At 42.2% G+C, this 27,894-nt stretch overlaps 1 protein-coding gene across 1 annotated transcript in view; it reads right to left on the bottom strand.

The window, feature by feature from the left end:
• The window catches only part of NRXN3 (neurexin 3), a 600,687-nt gene extending 576,645 nt beyond the window's left edge, over positions 1 to 24,042 (bottom strand). Inside the window, exon 1 of the mRNA XM_015144213.3 lies at positions 23,883 to 24,042. The gene's annotated coding sequence lies outside the window, so the exon portion shown is untranslated. The remainder of the gene's footprint in view (positions 1 to 23,882) is intronic.
• Positions 24,043 to 27,894: the final 3,852 nt, after the last annotated feature.

The raw sequence follows: 27,894 nt of genomic DNA, 5'->3' as shown, positions 1-27,894 counted from the left end.
GTAACTCGCTTCCCTGAGTGAGACTAGGGGCATTCTTTCTTTCCAGGGGAGACTCTGTCCCCCTTAGTCTAAGTGATAAGCAGCCTCCATGTCCGTCTTCTGCTCTGAGACAACAGCAATGAGTTATTTTCTTTCTTCATATCAACCCCTTCTGGGACCTACCTGAAGATGCAATTTCTTTTACATTTTTCTCCTTCTTCGGAAGACTCCTTCCAGAGTCACATAAATGCCAGATTCATTATACCAGTTCTAAGGTAGAAGCCTGTGCTAAAGAGGCTTCGATAGATCTTTTAAACAAAGCTGGCAAAATATTTCACTTACTCTGTGTTTTTTGTTCCCTCATGTCCTCCAACAAGCTTTATCTCCTAGCCCTGCTCTGCCATGGAACCAGGCACCTCTCTCCTCCCAAGCCCCAGGGTTTGGCTCATAATAAACACACTTAGAATTGGAACAGGTCCTTTTATCAGCAGATTTTTAACTCTCACAAGGGAATAGACAGGTTGCCCAGTTCCTATTTCCCTGCAGGGGAAGTTGAGAAAAAAGAAAGTGAGATAACTGATATCAAGCAAATCTAGAGAAAATAGTTTTGCCTGTGACCCACAGACACCGCCTTCTCCTTCCATGGGGGCACCGCTGCCTCCCTAGGAGCCCCTAAACTTGCCCTTACTTTTCCCTTGACCCTTTTGCTCCTTCTCCTTCAGTCTTTTCCTCCTTGGGGCTTTTAAAACCAGTTTTCTCCTCCCAGCCTGATTTTCCTTTTGAGGTAATCAGGAAACTATGAGATTCTGCAGAGCTCAAACTTGAGGGTTGAACATGTTTATTCCAAATCTCAACTCTGCCTCTCTCTGGTTTGGGCAGGATCTCTAACCTCTTCAAGGCTCGGTTCCCATGGTCTGTGATGTGGCTCAGGACATGCTACCCCAAAATACGGCACTTTGGCACGCTGAATATTTAATCTAAAATAATTTGAGAAAACCCAGAAAGAATTTTCTGACCTTCCCCTCAAGCAGGTCATAAGACCCTCACATGAGAGGTTCCCAGAGGAAGGTAGCACCCTTATCTGCCAAGACCAGGGACCCAGGGAGGAATCCAGACAAGCCCGGCTACGTTTCCTGGAGTTCACTATGCTTACCTCACACTGTTTGTCCTAACAAGTTTCTCCATGCCTTTCCACCCTTCATCAAGCCTGCCATAAAAAACACTCAGGGTTAACTGTTCTTCAAATCTTGGTTTCCTTATGAAGGCTCCCCTGTTACATAAAACATAGTAAATAATTTTGTGTTCTATTCTCTTCTTAATCCATCTTTTGTTATACGGGCCTCAGCCAGGAACTTAGAAGAGTAGAAGGAAAAGATTTTTCCCCTTCCTCTGCAACCTGTGAATGGCAGTGAGATCTCCTTCAACGCACAGTCCCTGCTGTCAAGGTGTTAGATGAAGCTGTACCTCACATGCCCCTGGAAGAAGCCAAATGCAAGTATCTGAAACAGCAGCAGACATAGTGTCTTTGGGGGATCACAGTGTTTGGGCCACCCTGTAAGGGACGCTATACCCTCTCCTAAGTCCCCTCCAGCCTCTGCTCTCATTTCCTTGATGTGTCCTCTCCCACCTGGCCTTTGAAAAGACAGTTAACTTGAGAAGAGTCAATGAGCTCTCTGGGAAATGGGGAGAAGCAGATAGGCCCCTGTGCACCCCAGGATGGTCCTGCTGGCCTCAGGGTGGGTAATGCCTGCTCCTGGCTACCCACAACCTATGCAGCACATACTTCACTTCCTGAAACTGCACAGGAAGTACCACTTCTGGATCTTCCAGGAATCAGGTGCCCAGGCCACTCACGTGGTGCATATTTATAACTTCTTGGGCCTTGACTATGGGCCAAATGTTACATTCACAGCTAATTTCCTATTAATTAGGTGCTGCAGTTCCTCAGCTAAATAAATAACCAGCCAGACAGGAGCCCTGAAGTTCAAAAATGTCACGGACTATAGTACAAATCGAAGAGGGGTGTAGGAGGTAGGGCCAGGAGCCAAGAGTGGATGGGGAAGGGGTAGAAAATACATTATTCTGGGGGCTGCTTCTGAAATCACCAAATTATTACTTGTTGGCCTTATAAAGACTTTAGGAAGCTACTGAGAACGTTTCTAGCACTCTTCACTCAGGGTAAGAAGAGTCTGAAGGAATGCAGAGGGTTTAGTTAAGGGGTGGGAGGGGGCCCTGCTGGCCTGTGAACCAGCTTTCTCAGTGGTGGCATCTGGACGGCTGCATCCACTGTAGCACCACCTGGTCCAACCTGAATCACTTGGATGGGCCTTGGGAATATGCAGATTTGACACCTTCCCCACAGGTCATTCCTGTTCATGCTAAAATTTGGGAAATACTGCCACCAGGATTCCTGGACAATACTCTAAGATGCTGCAGGACCTCAGCCAAAATCTAGAAACATTTCTGAAACACTTAACTATGTACCAAGTGCCTTCCACGTGCTCCCTCTTCTCTTTTATACTAACAACACAGAATGAGACAGAGACTACTGTTAAACTATAAATGAGAAAACAGAGACTTTCAAAAATTAAATAGCTTGGGTAAGTTAAAGATCGAGGAAGTGGCAGAAGCAGGCTGGTCCATCTTGAGTACATTGGATGCTGGTCTGTCGGTCAAAGACCTCTTCCAGTCCCACCAAATTATCAAGATGAAACTCCTTATAAACTTCTGAGTCTGTAGTTCAGTACAATTTGTAGATCCATCTCGAGGAAGCTGAGAAAATCAGATAAGCCACTGTCCTCAGACACTGAGCAACCAAGGCACCAGCATGTCCACAACAGGAGTTCAGAGTATTAATAACACAGCAATTACATCAGACTGCCTCTCTCTAAATCTAGATTCCACTTCTCTATGTATTTTAGAAACTCTGGGCAATGCACTTTATTTCTCTGTGCCTGAGTTTCTCCATGTATAATGATCACATGGCAATGACCCCCCCATTTCGTTGTTGGAAGGACTGGGACCGTGCACAGGCATTGTATGTCCTACAGATTTTAGGCTTATCCATGGAGTCAGCCTGATGATTCAAACTCCACCAACTCTAGAAATCTCATCCTGCTTCCCTCCAAAAGTAATACCTGAATCATCAGCCCAGATACTTTGCATTTGCTCTGGGGATGTCTCAGATTACAAAGACTGATTCTTTGATAAATGCTTTATAGGACATTTCCTCTAGCACTATGAATGTCCTTCTATAAATAATTAAACTAAACTGGTTACTGAAAGAAATGATCAAAACCCACAGTGGGAGGACGACGGGAACTTAAATATTTTGCTTTGTTCCGACAGTCTGTCCAGATACTTCCCGATTTCCCTTGGAGGACAGGAGGGTGAAGGGAGGAGCACAGTCCCCACTGCTGAATAGCTTTCACATTGAAGACATCAAGGGGAAGGCCCAGGGACCGAGGGCAGACATTGGATGCAAAATCAGAACAGACAGACATGAAGACTAGCAAGGAAAGAAGACATCTAAATGGACTTTTCTTAAGGGTGCCCACTGCAGACCAAAGGCAAGGACAAATTGGTGAGAAAACAACCAGATGGTAGCAAAAACATAGGAGATAAAATGTAGAAGAAGAAGACAGCTGCATCCTCAACAGGAATAGAGACCTCCAACCTGCCTAGGAACCCCTGCACCCCTCAAGGTAGGCCTCATACTCTGGTCCAAAGAGGGAGCCGTGAGTTTGGTCAAGAACCCCCACAGAATGCATTTCTCTCTTCCATCTAGACTATTAACCACTTTCCTGGAATTCACTTAGGATGCTCTGACCCTAGCCTGGAGTTTTTGCAGATGCTTGTTCACGTATTTTGCCCCTAGGGGAACAATATTTCCTTAAGCGGAAAGTCTTCCTCTCACTGCTAGTATCCAGATTCTTTCATAATAATACGGTAAACCCTTGCTAATAGGCCCTAACTGGACAGCTATAGTGAAGTGGGCATTAAAGGACGCTTAATAAATGCAGATGTATTATTGGTACAATTACTTTTACATCACCATAATACTTTCTAGCACCTGTGGAAACAGAGAACATGCAAGGGGTCTTGGTAAACTTATAAATGTTTGTACCAAGAGAAAAGAATCAGCTGTAGCCAAGGCTGCTTTACTTGAAAAGAGTTTGTGGGCCTTTAGTCTTAATTAATATACCTCTGTCTCCCGACTCCACCTCCATTATGTGGACAAACTCAACCCCACCCAAGGACCAGATTTTCACAAATTCTGTATCGATGAGGCACTGTCATTCCAAAGACAACTCTGCTCACATTTCCAAAATAATGTCCCAGGCAGTGGGAGGTTGGAGGAGGGGGATGTATAAGCGCTCCTAGCAGGCTGTGAGCATGGGCTGATTTTTGCCCCTTAGATATGAATCTATAGTCATAGATTCCAGGAGGAGAAAACAAATTAGTCCAGAGGCTGAAAACGAGCAGTAGGTTTTGACATCTGAATGTATCTGTAGCCCATATATTCCTTCCCCTAACAGCCTATGTCTTCTTTCTCTTCCTGTCCTTGGTTTCCATATAAATGTGACTGAGGAGGAATTCTCTTTTTGCATTTTTACTGAGCAACAGTTCAGGGTGGTTATATCGTCACATTTCCAGGAAGAAATGCTAATGAAGCTAAACCAAATCTCCCCTGTCCCCACCTCCAAAAGGCAGAAACTGGCAAAACCAACACAATTTAGAGCCACTAACTCTACAATTAATCTGATTAGAAACAGTTTGCTTTTGTGTTTCATGCTTTCGAGTTTGGGTACACATCTTGTGATGTTTGTTTTTAAGATGACACTTTTGCAATAATTATCGGGGAAATTTTCCTATCCACGTCTCTTTCGGGGAGGATTAGCCCTGGGTTTCAGGATGTGAGACTCCATCATCATAATGCTTGGGCTCAAAGGCACTGGCATTTCACAGCCCTTTTCCAGTCATTGCAATCACTGATCGGTTTGCATTCCTCCACTTCTGATTTCTGCAAGTCTTAATCACTTCATTTTGTGAACTGAAAGAAAGAGGCAAAGCCACTTCCCAAAAGTCTTAGTACCTCTAGCATGTGCTGGACACATGGACTGCACTGGATAAATATGTGTTGATTGATTTCTTGATTCATTGACCCATATTACAATGCAAAGCCTTAGCTCTCTGCCATGTTGAAACACATAATCTTTCCCAGAAAAAAAAAAAAAATTATACAGTGACTCTGCTAAGAGCTTTTTTTGGCTAACACCATGGTCCCTCCAAACACCACCTCAAAATACTAGATCTGTCTCCCCACCAGCTGACTCTAAACTTTTGCATTGAAGAGTTCATTCATGTGTTTACCAAATGTTTGCAAGAGACTACTCTATGCCAGTAATGGAGGGATGTTCAAAAGTGAAGATACAGACCGTTCAGAGAAGAAGCCACACATTCATCCAATAACCTCAAGAATAAATGCAAAATAGTAACAATGGTAAGAGTTCTGAAGTGTTACAAGGGCATTCAAAGAGGAAACCTGATGGTATGTGGGGGGCCAGGGAAGGTTACCTGGGGAAGTACCATTTGAGCCAAGCCCTGAAGAGAGAAAAAGCAACCCCCAGGAGAAAGGCAGAAGTGCAAGTCCAGCAGTGGCCTTGGCTAGAGACCTTCACCTTTGCACAGCACGCACCACTCCTCCAATCCTCCAGGGACCCGTGAGGAAGGCAGGGCCACTTGTTTACCCAAGAATCTCAGAAGCTCAGGCTTATCCTCCATGAGCCAAATAATAAATGGAGCATCTAGGACCAAGCCCTCTGCTTGCCCTCATTATAGTACTGCATGAGATTAACTTGCCACCATAGAAATAGCTGGTGCTTGCTGCTTTTTTTATGGTTGCAAAGACGATATGTGATTATATAAGAAAAAAAGTCAGATAAGAAAATTAAAATCAGGCCAGGCACAGTGGCTCGTGCCTATAATCCCAGCACTTTGGTAGGCCGAGATGGGCAGATTGCTTGAGCTCACAAGTTTGAGGCCAGCCTGAGCAACATAGCGAGGCTGCAACACTATTTAAAAAAATAAAATGAAAGAAAGAAAACTAAAATTACCTTATACCCAGAGATGGCCAATCAAAAATGCTTGTCTGTTTCTCTAGAGAATATTTGCTAGGGAAAGAGAGATGGATATAGTGACTTAAAAAAATCAACATAGTACTTTAAAGAGATATTCTCCATTTTTATACCTACATCCATCTCTATTTATCTATAATATCCCCATTATTAAATATTCTTCTAAAATGTAGTTTTTAATGGTTGAAAAATATTCCTAGTATTCTATCTACTAGGCATCATAATTTAACTATTTATATCCCCCTTGTTAGACCAGTGGAATATTTTTAACTGGTCACTATTTTGAATGATTTAGTAACAATCCTCCAGCTCCTACAATGTAATCACGTTTTCTTTCTTCTTTCCTTTTTTTTTTTTTTTTTTTGAGAGGGAGTCTCGGTCTGTCACCAGGCTAGAGTGTAATGGCTCAATCTCAGCTCACTGCAACCTCTGTATCCTGGATTCAAGCGATTCTCCTGCTTCAGCCTCCCAAGCAGCTGGGACTACAGGTAATACCACCACACCCAGATAATTTTTGTATTTTTAGTAGAGACGGAGTTTCACCATGTTGGCCACGGTGGTCTCGATCTCTTGACCTTGTGATCCACCCGCCTTGTAATCACATTTTCTAAGAGAAATGTTGATGGGGGCAGTGCTGGGTCCCCATGCTGTGCTGTCTACACAACACACATCACGCTCTCCACCTCTCATAAGTTGCCTACAGCGAGCCTTTGCCCCATGGAGGTAACAGGTGCTCTCCATGAGCCTCCACCTGAATCCATTTTCAAAAACCCACTTGTCAGATCCTAAGCCAAGCCTATAGCAGTGGAACAAAGTCAGAGCCACCAGTTTGCATGAAAACCGAGATCTTGGCCTTGAGTTCATTGGCATTTAAGCTATCAATGCTCTTTTAATTTTCCAATTATCACTGTTCAGATCCTCAGGACATTTTTTAAATTGAGGTGGACCTTAAGTGTGATCTTGAAATTCATAGTTTTTAGGTGAGAATATTCATTATTAATCTATTTCCTAGCTCTTCTTTTGCCTATATATTCTTCCATTCTCACCCTGAAGCTGCACATTTGTTCCCAAGTGCAACACATGATAGCACTGAAAGGTGAGCAGTGTAAATGTTTTGCCTGGAGCTGGAAACCGTTCACATTAGTTTCATGGTGACCCAGATAAGGAACATGATGAAAAAGATAAATTTTATTGTATCCCTCTCTATAACATCCTCTTCACTTTATTATTAATAATCATATTTCATACATCTGTCACTCATATGTAAGGGCATAAATCTCTAGTTGCAAACTGATATAAACTTTGCTCTACTACCTTTCCAGTATAAAGATTATAAGAATTTTACTGAATCATTAAGGTTTGGTTTTGTGATTTTAAAAATCTATATTTGTAGGTTTTATAATTTCAAAAAGTTTGAAAATCCACTAACCAAGCTAATCTAACAAAATATTGTTCACATACTCATCTACCTTATCTCCCTGCTTAGACTGTCAAGTCAACTTAGGACAAATAACCCAATTTTACCTTTTTTCCATCTTCCCTGCCCAAAAGCAGAAGTTGAGTGCTGTGCATACAAAAGGCATCCCTTCTTCCCCCAAAAAACTATGTATTATTACCATTGGTAGTCAGGACTTTACGTATGTGTGTGTATGTACGCACAGATATATATTCATTACATACACACACATGTAAAGTCCTGACTGCGAATGAGCCGAAAAAGAGTTGGTTAGCCATGATCATCAATACGAAGTCTCCAAGGCATGTCAGTGCCAAGACACAGTGTTCTGGCTTCAAACACAGTGGAATAAGACAGGCCCCCCTTCACCCAGTCTCTAGAACTATTCCCTTTGCTTAACTCTTTAATTATTCATTACCACTATTGTTTTTCAAGTCCACAATCACCAGAAGGGGCTTAGAATCCCCCACACTCTTAACTGCCACATGGTCTTTTCATTTGAAGATGATGAAAGTTCTCCTTGAGCCCTATCCTCAGGGAAGAGGTGAAAACTGACTATGAGAGGGAGATCTGGATAAAAAACACTTCCTAAACCAAAATTTAAAAGTTGGACTATAGCCAGGCATGGTGGCTCATGCCTGTAATCCCAGAACTCGGAGAGGCCGAGGCGGGTGTATGATTTGAGGTCAGGGGTTCAAGACTAGCCTGGCCAACATGGTGAAACCCCATCTCTACTAAAAATACAAAAATTAGCCAGGTAGTAGAGGTAAGCACCTGTAATTCCAGCTACTCAGGAGGCTGAGGCAGGAGAATCGCTTGAGCCTGGGAGGCAGAGGTTGTAGTGAGCCAAGATCACGCCACTGTACTCCAGCCTGGGTGACAGAGTGAGATCCTATCACAAAATATATATATATAGAAATAAAAAATAAATTTAAAAAATAAAAAAGTTGGACTAGAGGCTTAGGAGACAAGCAGCCTAAGAACGAACTCAGGTCTGTGAACTAGCTATGTGACCTTGGACATGTTACTGAATCTCTAAGTCTCAGTTGTTCTATCTTTGAAATAAGGATAATAATAACCTACCCCAAAGATGGTGCTGAGGGGTAACTGAGGCTCTTCAGGTAGAGGTTGGCAACGTGCCCAGCACAGAGTTAGCACTCAATAAACATTAGCTGCACTTGTTAGTGTAAATGTTGTTTGGAAGGTAATATAGTGCCAACTTGAGAACATACAGTGCTGTTAGATTAAGTTCAAATCCCAGCTCCTCCAAGCTTGGGCAAGTTTCTATGCCTCTCTGTGCCTCATCTGTAACATAGAAATGAAAATATATCTGCTTCATAAACTTATAAATTGAAATGAAATAAGCCAGGTAAAAAGCTTGGCATGGTGCCTGGCATGTTGAAAACATCCAATATATGTACATCATTATTATTAATAGTACTATTACCATTGCTACCAGAATGTCATAGGACATATACCGGGAAAAAAAGGATGTAAGAAAATGCTTGTTTCTAAAGACCAAAAAACGGCCTACCTTTTTCCTCCTGTATTTGCTTTGTTTCCTTGTAAGGCGCACTCTGACATGTTTCCAAACCTGCACGGAGTTACTTGCCCCAATCTGTCTACAAATTATAGTAAGAAAGGGGAGTCCCATGTCCTAAGCTCAGAGATCTTTCCCTTCTTTTCTAGGGTCTTATGAACCTTAGCCACCAACGTGGGAATGCATTCTCCCTTCTCCTACCACCTCTGGAATTTACTCCCAGATTCTTTATTTCTAAGGGCAAAATGAGAAATGGAGTACCAAAGGAAAATGTGGGCCCTTCAGAGAAGCTTGGCAGCCCCCAATCCACCAACGTAAATGATTTAATCACCTGTACTTATTTCTAACACACAAAAGCCCCAGAAATGGAGCAGAACTCAAATCCATGTGTGTAAGACTTGCTTAATTTCTCACTTAATGCTAAATAGTAAAACAGCCCCCAATCTCCCCCAGGCTAATATATCTCTGTGTCCTTGCCTAGGCTTTTAGGTCCCAGAGCCATACAAATTTCACCTTCATGGAGAACATGCACACTAATTCCAATCTAAATATGCAACCTCAGGCCAGGTGTGGGGGCTCACGCCTGTAATCCCAGCACTTTGGGGGGCTGAGGTGGGTGGATCACCTGAGGTCAGGAGTTTGAGATCAGCCTGGCCAATGTGGTGAAACCCTGTCTCTACTAAAAATACAAAAATTAGCCGGGCATGGTGGCATGCACCTGTAATCCTAGCTATTCTGGAGGCTAAGAGAGGAGAATCACTTGAACCCAGGAGGTGCAGGTTGCAGTGAGCCCAGATCGTGCCATTGCACTCCAGCCTGGGTGACAAGAGTGAGACTCTGTCTCAAAAATAAATAAATAAATAAAATAAATGTGTAACCTCAAAACAGGAAGCTCCTTAGATCAAAGGAAACTCAGATTCAAGATGAGAATTCTAAGTCTCCACTGCTCATGTGTTTCTGTGACAACCCAAAGAGGTATTTTCATAAATTCACAAATTCCACAAACATTTATTGAGCATCTCCTCTGGGCCAACCAGTTATTGTGCTGGTTTATTGGGATACCCATATTATTAAGATGGGTTCCTGCCTTCAAGGAACTCACAGTCTGTCTAGTAGTAGAGCTACAGGCCTAAATAAGTCATAATAATGCTATGTGAGAAGTGAAATGATGAGGGGAGATACTCAGGAAATTATGATCACAGCCTGAGAGCATCTGCGAATGCTCCCATGGGGGGCATGTTTGTGGTGCATCTTCCAGCCCCAGGAGGAGTTGGCCAGGCAAAGGAGGTCAAGGTCAGGAAACTGGGAGAGTGCATCTCAGGCAGAGAGAAGGACATGAACAACAGCGTGGAGAAGCGAATCACGGTATGTAGGAAAGCAGAAAGTTCAAGATGGGTAGTGGTGCAAGATGAAGCTGGAAAGGTGGGCAGGAGCCAGACTATGGGGAGCCTTTTAAGCTAAGCTAAGAGTGTGGACAACATCCCACAGGCATTGGGAAGCTATGATGGCTTTAAGCCGGGGGCCAGCATAGTTGTCTCTGCATCTCAGGAAGATTGCTCTGGGGGCTGCAGGACAAAATAGTCTTGAGACCACAAGTGGTAAGACCAGTTACAAGGTTACAGCAGGAGCCCAGATAAGATATAATTTAAGCCTGACTCCTGTCCAGTCCTTATATCTCTGTTTAAATAAAGTCCTTGCGTTTCATTATAAAGCACTTATCATTCACCTAATAGAATTACTAGGCCCATCCTAGTTCACACTGATCCAAATGCCACTGGAGTAAAGTTTTGCATTTCACAAGACCACAGGTGTCTCTGAATTGAGCTAATCTACAAAGGCTGCGGCAGTACAGTTTTTCTACCTGCCTCTCAGTTCTGACTGTGGACAAGCAAATGGAAGCAACAGCGCCCACCGGGATCCATGTGCCTCCGAGTGAGTGTAATTCAGTGCTAGAGCAAAAGCCAATGGCATGCATTAGTTATTACTATAAGACGCAATTCTGCAATAAAATACAATACTGTCACTTTTGATATGTACTAAAAGTGATTTACCAGAGCTCATGGGGAGTGACTTAGATGACTATTTGATTACAATACATAGGATAAATCACCTTCATTTGAGGGTTAAATTATCCCATCTGACAACTCTAGATCAATTTGACAGTTAAAATCAGTGTCCCTACCCTCCCTACCCAAGGTACATTGAGTTTGTCCTGGTTCATGTGAGCGAAAAAAACAAAGCATACAACAGACTCTTTTCTTTTCCTTCCATAGCAATTTCCTGTCCTTTATTCAGGGCTCAACTGAAGCCCCTGGTCCTCTGAAGTCATGTCTAAAAACACTAACCCACTCTGCAGTCATCATGGTAAATGTCTGCAGTCCAAATGCAGAGCAGTAAGAACTAAACTTCTCATAAGCTCACCTTGTTTATAAATGATCTAGGATGAGTGTATCCAAGAAAGGTAGTCTTCAAATATGGCTGCCAATCACTCCTCCCCTTTCAAGTACCATCATGCCATTCTGCCAATAATACTCTGAGTTTAATTTCCCTCCCCTTGAATCTGCATTGTCCACGTGACTTGCTTTACTTATAGAATTGACAGTGCACCAATTCCAGGCTAAGCCTTAAGAAGACAAGTGTCTTAGTTCAGGCTGCTGTATAACAGAGTACCGCAGAGAATAGACCATGAACATTTATTTCTCATGTTTCTACAGGTTGGAAGTCTAAGATCAGGGTGCCAGCATGGTTGGGTTCTTGGTGAAAGCCATGTTTCTGGATCTGTCCTCCCATGGCCTTCTTTGGTGCATGCATGCAGAGATCTCATCTCTTCCTCGTTTCTCAAGACATTAATTTCATCGTAAGTGCTCCAATCTCATGACTTCATCAAACTCTAATGACCCCTAGATGCCCTACCTCCAAACACCATCACCCTGGGGATAAAGGCTTCAACATATCAATTTCAAGGGGACATAAACATTCAGTCCATAGCAGCAGGGATGCTTCCACTTTGGAGATCTTGAAATCTAGTCACCATGCAAGAAGCTGGGTTAGACAACTGAGCAATGAGAGACCTTGCGAAGGAGCCTTCCTGTACATCCCAGGCTCAGCTAAGTTCATGCTGAATGCAACCACATAAATGACCAGGCTAACGTTACATGAAATATAACTAACTGGACGGCTTACCCAGTCAACCCATCAACTCATGGGAAATAATAAATTGTTATTGTTTAAGCTACCAAATGTTGTGACAGTTTGTTACGAAAGAGTAAAGAACTGACACAGCATCTTTTCTCCTTGACAAAATTGAAACTTCCTCATGAATATATTATAATAACTGGCATAGACTGAGTGCTTTTTACGTGATAGACAATTTGTATATATGCTGACATCTCATCCATATGACAGTCATACAAGCTAAATAGTATCCCCATTTAACAAATAGGAAACTGAGGCATAGAGAGGATTAATAACCTGCCCAAGTCTTAGAGTCGTTTCTCAAGTCTGTCTGTATCCAAAACCTGGGTGTTCACTCTCCTGTAATGAAATCTATGGTTCAGAAGTAAGTGGGTGGACATTTCTAAATTACATGCTTATTAAAATACCATGGCACAGAAAGATGCATCAGCCTTAGAGTCAGATAGCTTGGAACCAAATCCTGTCTCCAGCATGTGAGCCACCCTTGCTCTCCTCTCCCACATGCTACATGGCAAGATTTTTATATTAATCCAAAGAGTCAGACTTCTCCATTATAAATATAGTATTCTCTACCCCTCCATGATCGTGTGGTTTTTCATCATTTTCTCTTAATCTCCTGTTCTTTGATGCTGTGATTTATTTTCTTTGCTACTTTGACGCAAACTGTTTAAATGGTGTGCCCTTGGACAAAATGCTGATTCTTCCTAATATTTATTATTCTGGACCATCAAACAGATCCTATGATTCCTATCTTGCAGGGTCGTGGAGAGGAATAGATCTCGTAATACAAATAAATCCCCTGGCACTTAATAGGCACTTAATAAAGGGCATTGGTGTTAGTATTAGTATTGTTAGGCAGAGTGGCTGATTCTTGGTCTATGAGGTTGAAACTGCCTATTTCATGAGAAAGGAAAACACCACCAGAATTGCCTAAACATTTTTGGCATCCAACTTGCCCATTTAAAAAGATAGAAAGGGACAACTCCCCTGGTGACTAGACACAATGTGTCAGTTCTAGGTCTAAAGATCAGGACAGTGTGCACAACACCCACCCTGCCCTTACACAGTCACACACACAACACTTGAGTGTCAATAAAAGGCATATGCTAAGGCCTTGACAAGGCCACATGTCACCACTACACTTACACCTTACACACTTCACTACCTCCTCTCAACTTGACAATATCACCCCCAGAAAAAAAAAATCACAAATCCAAAAAGGATGGTGTATTAGCCTGTTCTCATGCTGTTAGTAAAGACATACCCAAGACTGGGTAATTTACAAAGAAAAAAGGTTTAATGGACTTACAGTTCCACATGGCTGGGGAGGCCTCACAATCATGGCAGAGGGCAAAGGACGAGCAAAGGCACATCTTACATGGTGACAGGCAAGAGGGTGTGTGCAGAGGAACTCTTTTTTTTTTTTTTTTTTCCCCCGAGACGGAGTCTCGCTCTGTCGCCCAGGCTGGAGTGCAGTGGCCGGATCTCAGCTCACTGCAAGCTCCGCCTCCCGGGTTTACGCCATTCTCCTGCCTCAGCCTCCCGAGTAGCTGGGGAACTCTCTTTTATAAAACTATCAGATCTCGCGAGACTTATTCACTGTCACAAAAACAGCATGGGAAAAAGCCTCCCCCATAATTCAGTTACCTCCCACAAGGTCCCTCCCATGGACATGTGGGGATTATTACAATTCAAGGTGAGATTTGTGTGAGGACACAGAGCTAAGCCGTATCAGATGGGCCACTGACCTCAAACACTATAGTGGATGTTTTTGGTGCCCCTTCCAGATCTCCTTTACCTTCAAGTGCACTCATCCCCCAACTGCTACAGGTGTTGGCTGCTAATTGCACTGCACATCATCCTTCTCTGCAGAATTGTCTTTAGCTAATGGGAGCCACTTCACCTGGAGACATCTGGGAGGTTACACCCAAGGCCAATGGCCACCTGATGCAGGGGTATAAAAGCTTAGCCCAGGCCAGATATGGTGGCTCATGCCTGTAATCCCAGCACTTTAGGAGGCCAAGGCAGGTGGATCACCTGAGGTCGGGAGTTCAAGACCAGCCTGACCAACATGGAGAAACTCCATCTCTACTGAAAATACAAAATTAGCCGGGCATGGTGGTACATGCCTGTAATCCCAGCTACTCAGGAGCTGAGGGAGGAGAATTGCTTGAACCCAGTAGGCAGAGGTTGCGGCAAGCCAAGATCATGTCATTGCACTACAGCCTGGGCAATAAGGGTAAAACTCTGTCCAAAAAAAAAAAAAAAAAAAAATGCTTAGCCCTGTTGCCTCAATGCAGAGCAAACTCTGTCACAAGTCATGCTCAGCTCCTCCGTGGATCAGGCTGAGCTAGACCTCAGCTATACCACATCTTTGCTTAGCTTCCCTCGCCCTACTCTGCCTCCCTCACTTCCTTATAGCTTTTCCCCAAGAGCACTCCCTCAACAAATCACTTAAAGAAGAATCCCCATCTCAGGCTCTGGCTTTGACCCATGACGATCCTCTTGATGCCTTCAAGCAAAGGTAAGAAGATAACACTTCTTCCTTCTCTTAAGAGGCTTCCTATTCCCATATCAAAGATTTTGGCTTAAATAACAGGTTAAAAACCAAAAAGTCATCAAGCAAAGCAAAGAAAATGAGAGACTTCCTATGACAACATCAGCATTCATTCCCCACAGCAGGCCACTCTGCTGGTTTCCCAACCTCACCACCACTCTGAAGAGTAACGGCCAACAAAGAAAATCACTTCCAAATGCAACTAGAGGGGATGCAGTTCAAGAGAAAGGGAAAGCAGAATTAATATTGGTTGATCATACCAGGAAACCACAGGTTTGGTCTATGGAGTCGGCTGAGCAGTGGTTAAGAGCTCAAACTCTGAAGTCACGTGACATGGGTTTAAATCCCCACTCTTCCCCTTACTGGCTGGGTAACCTTGGGTAAGTTACTTAACATTTCTAATCTTAGTTTTCCCATCTAAATATGAGATTAATAATAACACATATGTTTTAGAGTATTACAAAATGTGAACCAATACTCACCTGGCACATACTAAATGCCCAAGTAATATTAGTTATTGTTATCTTGAGTAAAAAAATGTGTGTATCAATCAATGTAGGTGAAGTTATGGAACAGTTAAAAAAAAAAAACCTCCAAACTTCAAGCACCTTAGTACACCACAAGTTATTTCCCTCTCACAGTACCTGCCATTATGTTGGCTGGGATGCTCAGGACCCAGGCTGACTGACCAGCCACCATGTTGAATGTTATGGCTGCTGTGCCATCCACACTTCAGTGCCCTGATCCAGAAATCACAGACCTTATTGGGCTCACAGTTCATTGGCCAGACTTGTCACACAGCCCCTTCCAGTGACAAGTGAGTCAGGAAATGTCACTCTGTTATGTCCCAAATAAGAAATGTCTATCAGTGAGCACCACTAATGTCTTACTTCTTTGTGCTGAACAGGTTACATGCATTCTTTGTTTAAATCTCACAACCATCCTAGGATGTAGGGAATATAATCAGTTCCATTCTAAAAATAAGAAATTGAGAAATAGAAAGGTTAAATAACTTGCTTAAGGGAATACCATTAGCAATGATAAGGGTTATTTTCTATTTGGAAATGAAAACACAGACACATAAAATCTCAGAGTTGGAAAAGGACATTTGAGGTCTGTGAAATTCAACCTCTCATCCAATGTGATAATCCTTTCTGTAAGTAAATCACAGAAGCATGAAAACAGGGTCATCCCTTGGAAAAAGCAAGCTGGCAGTTACCCTGGTCCCATGCTTGGCTAGGGGGAGGTGCAGGGGGAACTGCACTGGTGGATTTTGATTTTACATGTATACGTATAAGCAATTTAGGGGGCTTCCCCATCACCAGATGAGGTACTCTGGGCCCATAGGCTTCCAGAGACAGCTATGCATGGAAGTGATGTTTTAAATTGAAAAATCCCACAGAGTGGGCACTAACAATGAATGAATGCACAGTTCATAAAAGAGCCAGGTTTTCTATGAATTGTCTCAAATTCTCACAATAACCTTGTGGGAAGGTATTATTATCCCCATTTGATAATCAGTACACTGAGGTCACAGACCAAAGTGATCTGGTTAGTCAGGGGCAAGGCAGGGATCCCAATACAAATGGCCCTCACCCAGGGTCTGTGCTGCAGCAGGGAAAGGCTCAGCTTAATCAGAACCCCTCCACTATTCTGTGATCTGGTATAACTGCTCAAAATACTAATTCAAAAACAAACATAACAAAACCCATACATTAATGACAAGTTAACTCACTATTGACATGCTTAGTGTTGTGAAGTCATGTGCTGCGTGGGGAGAAAAACCTCCAAATTGCTGAGTTTGTAAACTCTAGAGTTTACAGACAGGGAGAAAATAACTGAAACTAATGTTGACCAAATTGTTGGCTATTGGCCAAGCTTGCATGAGTTTGAACATAACATTTTCATTTAATTTTCATAATTTCTCCATGAACTTGGTCTTTCTATTATCCTCATTTACAGATTATGAAATCTAGACTCAACGAGATTAAGTGAATTATCCAAGGTCACCCAGCTAAGAAGTATAAGCCTTCTCCACCAAGCTGCCTATCTGAGGGCCAAGGGAAGAAATCACTGACAAGAAGTTCCCATGGCAGGAGGCCCTGACTCCCCATCTAATAACTCCCCTAATCCTAACCCTAATCCTGACTCTCCTTCTAGTAACCCCCATATATAATAATATCCCTCCTGTGGAGTTTTAATTACTTCAGGAAGTTGTGTCTCTTCTTCATCATCCTTACAAGGAGTCTGCCAGAGTTTTGCATTTTTCAGCTAAGGAGGTTTTTTCTTCATCAGCTGAAGGCTCAAGATTTTTCCTTTGATTCTACTCCAATGTTCCAACTCAGGCCTTCTGACATCAGCTGCTCCCACCCACATATCTCTCCATATGCTGATACCCAACCAACACCATCTGTAGGACCAAAGATGTTTGGGGTCCCTCTGGTCTGAAGAAGAACCCTGGCTCAGGAGTTAAGAAACTTAAAGGTCATTGAAAAACCCAGCTTATGTCCTATAGTCCATTTAGACATTATTTCCTATTCTTCATGCCACTGAGCCACTTTGGAATATTCCTGAGCATAGAGCAGACATATTGATAGGTAAGGAGGAGAATAAGGAAACATAGGTATTATAGATGCTGTCAGCCCTGGAGGGATGGCTCTGTATAGCCATCTAACAGAGCTACAATATAGATCACTTGAGAAGCTTCCATTGAAGATGTCACTACCTGTCTCCAACATAAACTGAATTTCCTCAGAGACTTACTGGTTGTCCACTTTCATTTTATTCTTATACCCATTGGCCTAAGCTAACCAGTGTAATTTATTTCCCTGGGCACAGTTACTGATCGAGAAATAGGCAGGCAACCTAATAGGGCCAACGATAGAAAAGCCCAGGAATCTTTCTGATAATTCAGAAAAGTAACTTTTATATCTCCCCCTAGACAGAAGCTAAGCAAAGTAAGGGTTGGAGCTGCTGCATCAATCTTGTGATCATGAGGCAAGAGGAGAGTAGAACTAAGTTGAAAGATGAGAACAGAAAACCCAGCAATATTACACGAGACCTTGCATCAAGCTATTCCTAGACCCAGAGCAACCCCCAGACTTTCTCCTTATGGGACCCTCTAAAATTTTCTTTGACTTAAGGCAGTTTGGGTTGGGTTTTCCTGTCACTTATAATCAAAATAATCCTGAAAGACTACCAAAACTGAAAAAGGGTCATAATGTCTGGTGGAAATAGTAGAAATTGAGATCTACCTTTTCAATATGCTGCTTATCTGTGTGTCATTGCATTATACTTGCTTCTCAGCCTCTTGACCAAACCTGAGAAAAATCAACAAGCAGACCCAAATTATATTGAATACTTTTTGTCTTTCTCATCTCAGGTGCCTTTGAATGCTAAATTCATATCAAGAGGTTAGGGATTTTCACCCCTTCATAGGAATAGCTAAATTGAATGAGAGAGTGAGAATAATTTTGAATGCAAAGGAAGGGCAAAGGGCCAGTTATGGAGATGATGAGTCCACATCAGTGGTCTATACATGTGTCTCTCTTACTCCCTGACCACGCCTCTTTTCTCTCTGCTCTCATAGTGCCTTGTACATGTTAATCCTGTGATTCAGGCAAGACACTTAACAAGCCAGTGTCCCAGTTTCCTCACCTACAAAATAGTGATAAGAGTTTTATAGGCTTGTGATAATGCAATGACTTCAGCATGTAAAGCACATAGAATGGTACCTAGCATATAGCAACCACCATCTACACCTGTTCTTGTTATTCTTAGAATTGGCATCATCATCCAGGTTGTGAGCTCTTTGGTAGGAGATGATATGACTTGCTTTTCTTTGTATTTGTAGCAACCAACCCAGTGTCCAGCTTCATAAGTATTTATTGAAGGGTGTCCCTTGGCAGGGGTTCTGCAAAGAGATTCATGCATTTATGTTTTATCCCATGATATTAAAATTGAATTTCTAATAGAATTTCAAGCCCTGAAGTAGGACATTATGGGAGAGATTCCTGGACCATCCTCACTCTGTTAGTTCTATTAATAGCTGAGAAATAAACAAGTCAGGTAGAAGCTGTTCCGGAACAGTTCTCAACTTGAGATGAAATCTCCAAACCACTCCACCAGAAGCCATCCTCAACCTGACTTATGACTTTGCCTTCAAGTGTTTCTTCATTTCTCCAGCATGCAGAGGGGGAAGTGTACCAGGAATTCCCTCTCCTTCCTGCTTGAAAACCATCCCTCATGAGAATTTTCTGAGCAAATAGTTGTCTTGCAGCTCCCTGAAATAAGCTCTTCAGAGGCACCTATGGAGTGGGCTTGTCATTCTGTCACTAGGATGCGACCAAAGCAGCAGAGTGGTGAGATGTCAACTAGGTGTTTCTGTTTTCAGAGGGAAAGCACCCTGAGTAAAGATACTGTAAAGGAAAATTTGTTGCAAGGCAAATGACAGGAGGGAGGCAATTCTGATGGTGAAAGAGATTCACCTCCAAAGAAAGCAAATATTTTCATGTGATAAATTTCTCTTATATGTGGACTCCCTAGTTCCATGCAATGTTAACAATTTCTTCTATTATCTTCTTGTTCTGACATATGCTTGGGAGATCAGAAGTGTAAACAGGTAATTCAATTGAGCAAATAAATTGCCTCTCCTCCTTTCCAAGCTGTTAAGCAGGCACTTTTAGCATTGCATAGGCTTAGATCAAGTTTCCCAGAGGCTGGCAAAATGAGGAAGGTAAAATGAGACCTTAGAGAAGCAGGGGAGGGTGTGGCACATCGTCAGAATGTGGGAAGACTTGGGCATTGTCTTCTCAGTAGAAACTGTTTGTTTCACGTAAACTTGTTAAACATCTTCATGAGATGGAAATAAGGTAACTTCAGACACATGGTGAGTTGGCTACAAAAGGACCTAGTTCTTTCCTATAATTATTTCTAGAAATACCAACCCATGTTTATCTTATATAAGTAGAATACTGAGAACTCCAGGCCTGTTTCATGCCATTTCACCTGTGTAATTATCTCATTCTGCATTTGTTCAAATGCTATTTGTGGAGGACCTCTCATATCCCATGCACAGTAAGGCAGCAATTATAAGGGTCCAATGGGGGAGGGATAGCACTGAAACACTGGGGATGAACAAGATAGTGTGGGTTTAAGAGGAATTTGGATATAAAATCAATAGGACTTTGTTGACTAATGGGATGTGTGAAGGCAGCACAGAGAGGCTGAGCAGCAAAATTAAAAAGAGAGGTAAAGATCCAGAATCTGAGATTATTCCCAAGTGTGGCTGGGCATGGCATGGTGTTACACACAGAAGAGCAGAGCCTGGATAGAGGAAACCTTGAGGGGTGATTTCAGCACAGGGCTCAAAGAGTCAATGCCTAGGACTCCTGATGGCCCTCTGAATCCTGGCTATAATTCTATCAACCACCAAGTCTCTTCTGTAGCCCTTTGCACCTGCTAAATTCAATTTGGTTCGAACACAGGAAGAAATGGCCTTCCAAAGCATAACCCCAGATTTCTTTGCTAGAATAACAAAGCTTGACTATAAAAATTCTACCTGAGGAAAGAAGAGAAAAAGCAACAACAACAGAAACACCTTGATAGGGGACTTAGTAGCAGAAATTAAAGATTATACAAAGTCAAACAGGAATCAGTACATGTGGACCCCAGGTCAAACTCATGTCTCCTGATTCCTTCTAGTGCAGTCTTTTTTTTTTCATTACCCATGATGCTTCTCTGCTTTTCTGGAAAAGAAAACAAGAGTTCTCTGTTTTGATGGGCCAAGCACTAAGCTTCCCACTCATGACCTCAGGATACGCCTCCAGAAACAAAAGCCCTTTGAGCAAACCTAGGCATGAGTTGGTAGGAGTTAGTGAAACAACAAATGTCACATCATCTTAGGGCCATTCAACAGGATCCCAGTCCCTAAGACCCTGTCTCTGTCTCCTTGTACCCTGCTTTATCACTGAGCACCTGCTGACTTTTAGGACCAAAGTTTCACTGGAGCAGGTAGCCAAGAGCTGACATCAATGGGCTATTAGAGTTCAGGGTATATGCAGCCTCAGACTAGACAGGGAATCTTGGGATCACTTCCACTGACATGATCTGACCCTACTGGTTCACTGATTTCTACCTTAGTAGACTAAGACTCCCACACCCCCACCCCCAACCTCTGAGGTCTAGGAGGAAGCTATCAGGATGCAGCAATGTGGTTTTGGGGTCAGAGGGCACTGGTAATAACACATAGCTGGCCAAAACATCTATTCTCAGGAACATCAGAAGACTGACATCATAACTCCTAACCCAGGCTTACCCACCCTCCACTGCTACTAGGGCTTGTGCTGTGAGGAGTTCTGTTCCCCCTTGCCTCTCTAAATCCTCTGCTATGGGACGTTAGTGGGCTACCAACCATTCATTGCCCTTCTCCTACTCAGATTTTCCTTTTGCAAAATGTTTTCTTTATTAGTCTTACCTATGCTATTTAGTAGAGGATACAGAATAAACTATCTCCTGCCTACCCCCAGTCATAGTTGAGGCTAATGAGAGAAAGTGGCCACAGGAACTATGTAGGAGTCTGAAACTCCCGCAGTCATCCTTCAGCTTCTGGGGGATAGGGTCCAGAGGACAATAGGTAGCTGAGTTGAGGATAAAGCCAACTCGGCATGAGCCAATAACCAACCCCTTACTGTTTAAGCCAGTTTGGGTTGGGTTTTTTGTCATCTGCTGATGCTTTGAAGCCCATCTTAATTTCTACTTCTCCATGGGAGTCATCTCTCACCAAATTTTCTAGCCCTTAGCATGTGCTGCCTTGTAAGAGTCTTTTCTGAATGTCTTTTCTTACAGATGTGCAGTACGGTTGAAGTAAACAGTCTCGATCATTATTCATCCACTCACTACCTGCAATCTTAGGCATGGTGCATAATATGTGAGTCTCGGTTTCCTCATTTGTGAATAGGATAAAATTCTTTCCCCATCCAACAGAAATAAACAAGACAATGTAACAGCACCTGCTATGTGGGTAGCATAGTCGGCTACTTGGGGAAAATGGACTCCCGGGTTTGACACCCTGAGTATGCCAAGAATTCCATGCCTTAACACATAGTCGATACTAAGTCCATATTTTTGTATGAGTTGAATGAAGTGAATGTGTCCCCCCAGCTCCAAGTCTGGGAATATTAGCTGAGCCAGGCCGACCACAATCACAGCATCTGTCCACAATCCCTTTGGCTCCCCGCCAGGCTCCCAGCCCTGCAGTTGCAGGAATTCATCAGATACCCGGAACACCCCGCCCCTTCCCCAGCATCCACTATAAAGCCAGTACAAGTTCCAGGCAGCCTGTGTAGCTTGTATATAAACTGTGGCCAGTGACAAACACTCTGAGATGAGGAGGAAATGATCAGTGATAATAGGATACTTTTGCAGCTGAGAAAATAATAGAATATTTTATTAAGCAGGATTGAAAGGGAAATATGATCTTCCTGATTCAGTTTCAAATAGGGGAAGAAAAAGTAAGCAAAGCACTGTGAAGCTATGAAAGAGCAGCCCAGCCCACAGAATGGAGAAGAGCCATCCAATTATCTGCTTTATCACCTCCAAAGGGCAAAATGTTCAACCAACCCTCCATGTATGACTCAATCCCCTGCATGACTGTTACCAGCCCTTTGCTAGTTTTACCTCACTAGGACCAAGGGCAGGGCCAGAACATTCATCTACTTTACTCTAGGTTTGCAGCATCAAGCATGAGATTGGTGGAAGAGGTTAAAATAAATGCAAATTAAGTTACAGTAACCCTTACATTTCAATTATCTGTACTCCATGTCACCGTAGAACCACAGAAGATCGACTGCTGGATGAAGCCTATATATTTTGTCATTTTTATCCCTAATGATGCTAATTTTCATTAAACTTGTCCTATAAGCTTCCTGAAATTCTTCTGGAATCAGGTAAAACACAAGAGAGAGATGAAAGTAGACAGATGATAGGCAGGCAAACAGACCCTGTGTTTGTGTGTCCTTATCAAATAATTCCACTTGCAGATATTAATCTACTATTTAACAGAAATCATTTCTTCATAATTATCCACCAATCAACATTAGTCTCCCTCATTACTCCATCTTATCATCCTAAGCAGAGCCCAGAATATCTATCTGAGCTTACCCCAAAAGTTTGTATTTTGATACTAACATTTAATCATTGCACATTTGTTGAGTATTCACTCTGATCCAAGCAGTGAATTGAATAAGGCACAGTCCCTGATCTCAAGCCGATCACTAACAGCATAATAATTATCTCCAGGGTGACATTATGATTGCTATTAGATTCTAGAGCAGTAAAACAGTCGTTTTTCCCATTATAGTTTCCAATTCCCTCATTCCTGACCCTTGCTTGGATATCCCCTTGTCCCCAAGAAAGCCGACCCAGGTGCCTCTAGAAATTGGGAAGCTGCAGGCAACATCTGGTGCACTAGGGGAATGTGTTTGTCTCAGCCCAGCTCAAAATAGTATCTGACAAGCCTGAATCACACAAGTTCTGAAAAACTCACAAGAAATAACCTAAGAAATCTATAGCTGCCTCCTCCAATTTCACTCTCTGTCTGGCTGCTTATTGACTTCTGCAGCCTGTATTGACAACATGCAACACTGTTTCTGTCTGCCTGCTCCCATGCAGCGACAACTTAAAAAAAAAAACGGAAAATAGGGAACATCACAGCTATAACTCATGCCAAAGACCCTGTTCTGGGGCCAGGCATTGGCCTGGAGGCAAAATTTCCAAGAAAAATGAGAGATTTATTAGGAGAAAAATGCTTGAGTCCCCTTCCCTTCCTTTTGTTTATCCTTTCTCTTCTCTCAGGGCCACAGAGTTCATCTGTCTACTTCAAACCTCTGCCCCACATTTAAGCTTCCAAATACCACTTTGCACCAATAAAATACGTCCAATGTAAGGAAAATGGGGTACAGCCCACCCCCACCGCAGCTCACATATCTTTTCTTTTTAAAGGTGAGCTGAAAGACTTACCTGCCAAGCTCGAGTTAATTTCACTGCAGGAATGGAAGTGCAGAGTGCATATCCCTGAGAAAGCACAACCTCAGGGGGCAGAAACAGCGAAGAGAGGGACCACCACATTCCTCAAGCCCTCCAGTCCTGTGTCTCTCCCGGAGCAATTGATAATCTCACTAACACCTACAACAGTGTGCAGGAAGCTGCCTTCCTAACACCGCCCTCGGTGTTCGTGATTTTGCAACTCTCTCACCCTTCAAATCTTAGTGCAGCACCGGCAATTAGAAACCTGCACACATCTGGGGCCCGGGACAGGGTGTTTTGTGCATACACTGGGAGCTTGAGCCAGCAAAGAGGACTCTCGGCAGCCTCATCCTCTCCCAGGGGATTTATTTGAATCTGCAGATTGTGTCATGCCAAACCTATCTCTTTTCTCAGTGTGAATCACTGACTCAGGAAGTCACATGGACCTAAGATTCCCAGAATGCGAGCTCTGCTCTGGGAAATACCAGGGGTATCTACTCTACCATTAGCCACAATCTTTAAATAACTACTTTGATCAGAGTGCATGACTAAAGAGGACATTTTGAAGCTAAGTTGCTACTGCAGTGAGCAGAAAAGAAGTCAGGGCAAAAGCCAGCAGTGTTTCTACAACAGTTACCTGGGGCCCCTTCTTCCTATTGGCTGATTATGATTGAGAGTTTCAAGGTAGCTGCAAAGGTTTGGAATACTCTGTAGTAAATACAGGAGTCTTGAAATCCCCTTATTTCAGACACAAAACATAGCCGTCCTAAATCCTTCACCCAATCCCAGGGTTAGCTGAACAACTCAAAGATATTTTGGATTGAACCTGTCATTTCTTTGCTCCCACCTTAAACAAGAAGCAGAAATCTGGGAGCAGAATACTATATATGGAGTTGTCTTCTTATGATGCTAACAAATATAGACTGAGTTGTTATCCATAACCTCTCACAGGGAGAGAGCATCATTTGTAAAATTACTTCTTATTAATAGTGTTAATATTAATAATAGAAGCAGCTGATCTTTAATATGTTGTAAATATGATTTATAGTACTTTTCATGCAGTATCTTGTTCAGTAGCCCCCAAATCATATAAGATATGACTAATCAGTATTCTCTCCATTTTAGAAATGAGCACAGGTGATGTTAGAAGTACTAGGTAACCTGTCCGAAGTCACATGGTTAAGAGGGGATTTCAGGATTAGACCTATGTGATTTTAGAACAAATGACTTCAACTGCTCAGCTCTACTACACTAAGTAGGTGCTCAGAGTAGACTCTAAACTGTTTACATCTTCATATTTGGAGTATATGACCATTTGTGTGTGATTCCAGTTTAATCCTCTGCTATATACAATGGTTTGTTAAGGACATCACCAAATGCTGCAAAGTCTTAGAAGGAATGGTGAAGATTCTTAAAAGAACAAACTGTTTTTAAGCACTTGGGCAGCACCTACTCACTTATAATTCATATAAATATGAATTTCCTAAGAATTATTATATATTCAATAAAATATCCATCAATCCATTTAATAAATCTTTGTTTTCACTACTGAATGTTCCTGAAGGTGATTTTTTAAAATTCCAAGTAATCACTTATTCTGACTTTTCACTAATTCAGACTTTTCTTGCTATCAAATGAAAAGGTCGTTGCATGTGGACCTTTTCTTCATAGATGCTAGTTTATTAATATACATAACATCCTCAGGGCAGATAAAAAGTACCATTTGCCTCATCTTTTCAATATTCAGAAGAACACGCATAGATCCTATGCAGGTCAGTGGTGCACAGCACACAATGTACAATGTATAATAAACCGCACCATTCAGAACAGTTCATCATCCATTCAGTGATTCATCACTCACCACATGCAGTGAGACGGAAACACCATTTTAAAGCATGCAATAATTCCCTTTTTAAAGCTGTACAACATTGGAATTCAGCAAACCTGGAATCAAACGCAGGCTTTGTATCTTACTAGTTTGATCTAGTCAAGGCATTAAAAATTATTAAAACTGAAAAACGAGAGAATGTGTCCCTCTATTGTGTATTGCCTTTTTAACTATAACGAGTAGTTTAGCTGGTTAGATCAAGAAGTTAAGTATGAGTTATGGATTGAATCCTCATGCGGGCCAGCTAGCTTTATACAAGTTAGAAAATGGTCCATTGCCAGAGACTGGCTATTTGTGTAAGCAAAGGAGCATAACATCTGCCTTTGACTTATGGCTTGAATGTTTATGTCCCTTCCAAAATTTATGTTAAAATTTAATCCTTATTGTGGTGGTATTAAAAGGTGGCCTTTTGGGACCCAACTAGTGACTTATAAAAGGGCTGGAGGGAACTAACTTAGGCCTTTTTGCTTTTCCACCTTCCACTGTTGAAATTTAATCCTCATTGTGATGGTATTTAAAAAGTGGCCTTTGGGCCAGATGTGGTGGCTCACACCTATAATCCCAGCACTTTGGGAGGCTCAGGAGGGCAGATCACCTGAGGTCAGGAGTTCAAGACCAGCCTGGCCAATATGGCAAAACCCCGTCTCTACTACAAATACAAAAATTAGACAGGCATGGTGGTGGGTGCCTGTAATTCCAGCTACTCAGGAGGCTGAGGCAAGAGAATCACTTGAACCCAGGAGACAGAGGTTGCCGTGAGCCAAGATCACGCTATTGCACTCCAGCCTGGTCAACAGAGTAAGACTCCATTCCCCCAGAAAAAAAAGGTGGCTTTTTGGGTCCCCACTAGTGCCTTATAAAATGGCTGGAGGGAACTAACTTAAATCTTTTTGCTTTTCCACCTTTCACCATGTGAGGACACAGGATTTGTCGCCTCTGGAGGATTAGCAACAAGGCACCATCTTGGAAGCAGGGAACAGGGTCCTCACCAGATGCTGAATCTGCCAGCACTTTGATATTGGACTTCTCAGCCTCCAGAACTGTGAGAAATAAATTTCCCTTGTTTATAAATTACCCAGTCTCAGGTATGTTATGATAGCAGCACAAACAGATGAAGAAGGCCTTTATCATAAAAATTGGGGGAGGCTGCAGAGGAGAATGGGAAATGGTGAAGATTAATCATGATAATCTATCACTGGTAATCAGAGAACAACTCACTGCATACATGCAGCCCGGCAGTCATTTAATGATTTTCATAAACACAGGGAAAGAGTATCTCCACTTTGAAGACAGAGATCATCATTTATATACTAAGTCCATAACTTAGAGAATTGTCAGGTTTAACTTAATAATACCTATATAGCATCATGCAAAGTTCAGGGAATAAGTAAGTGCTCAATAAACACCTTGAAGATCCTTCACTAGCTCACTGGATTCCAACCCCCTTGAGGATTCTCAGGCCCATGTATTTTTGTGGGGTATACCTTTTAGAAATATCTGCAATCTGATGAATCAAAGTAAATACTTGGGGGTTAATAGACTGACAGCTAGGTAAAGTTTCTATAAAAGATGCCCATAATGCTCAAGAAGAGAAAATAGTTGCCTAAAGTGGGTTTAAGTCTTAAAAGTACCACCAGTAAAAACACTATCAGATAAAAGAAGACAGCTGAAACTTTACTTAGAGGTTATAGAAATTTTGAAACTAATCTTTCTGACTTTTACCTGTTGTATTAGCAATGGAATGGATGGAGGGAATAACTACTACTTCTTGGCTCCAAGGTCACCTCATAATAGGAGACTGCTGTATTTTTTCTATGTCTGAGAGAAATTTCTCTTAAAGGGTAAAAATGCCTTTTTCTGCCATGGTTGCCTCATCCCCTGTCAATATTTCTAATAGAACGAAGTAAAATGTTTTACAGTTATTTCTCTGCAAATACTCAAAGAAAAGAAAACAAAATTCAAAATGGTCAATTATTTATTTTCTGTTCCATAGATTGTAAAAACAAAGAATAATAAATGTAGTATAGATAAATGATGTGAGAAAATTTCCCCTAGTTATGTAGCTAATTCTAGTTTTCCTCTGAAACTATTAACATCTTGAGGGAGAGGCCTCTCTGC

The sequence above is a fragment of the Macaca mulatta genome, chromosome 7, assembly GCF_049350105.2.
Source record: "Macaca mulatta isolate MMU2019108-1 chromosome 7, T2T-MMU8v2.0, whole genome shotgun sequence".
NCBI lineage: Eukaryota > Metazoa > Chordata > Mammalia > Primates > Cercopithecidae > Macaca > Macaca mulatta.
The sequence above is the reverse complement of the archived record's forward strand: the minus strand, read 5'-3'. Positions and strand labels throughout refer to the sequence as shown.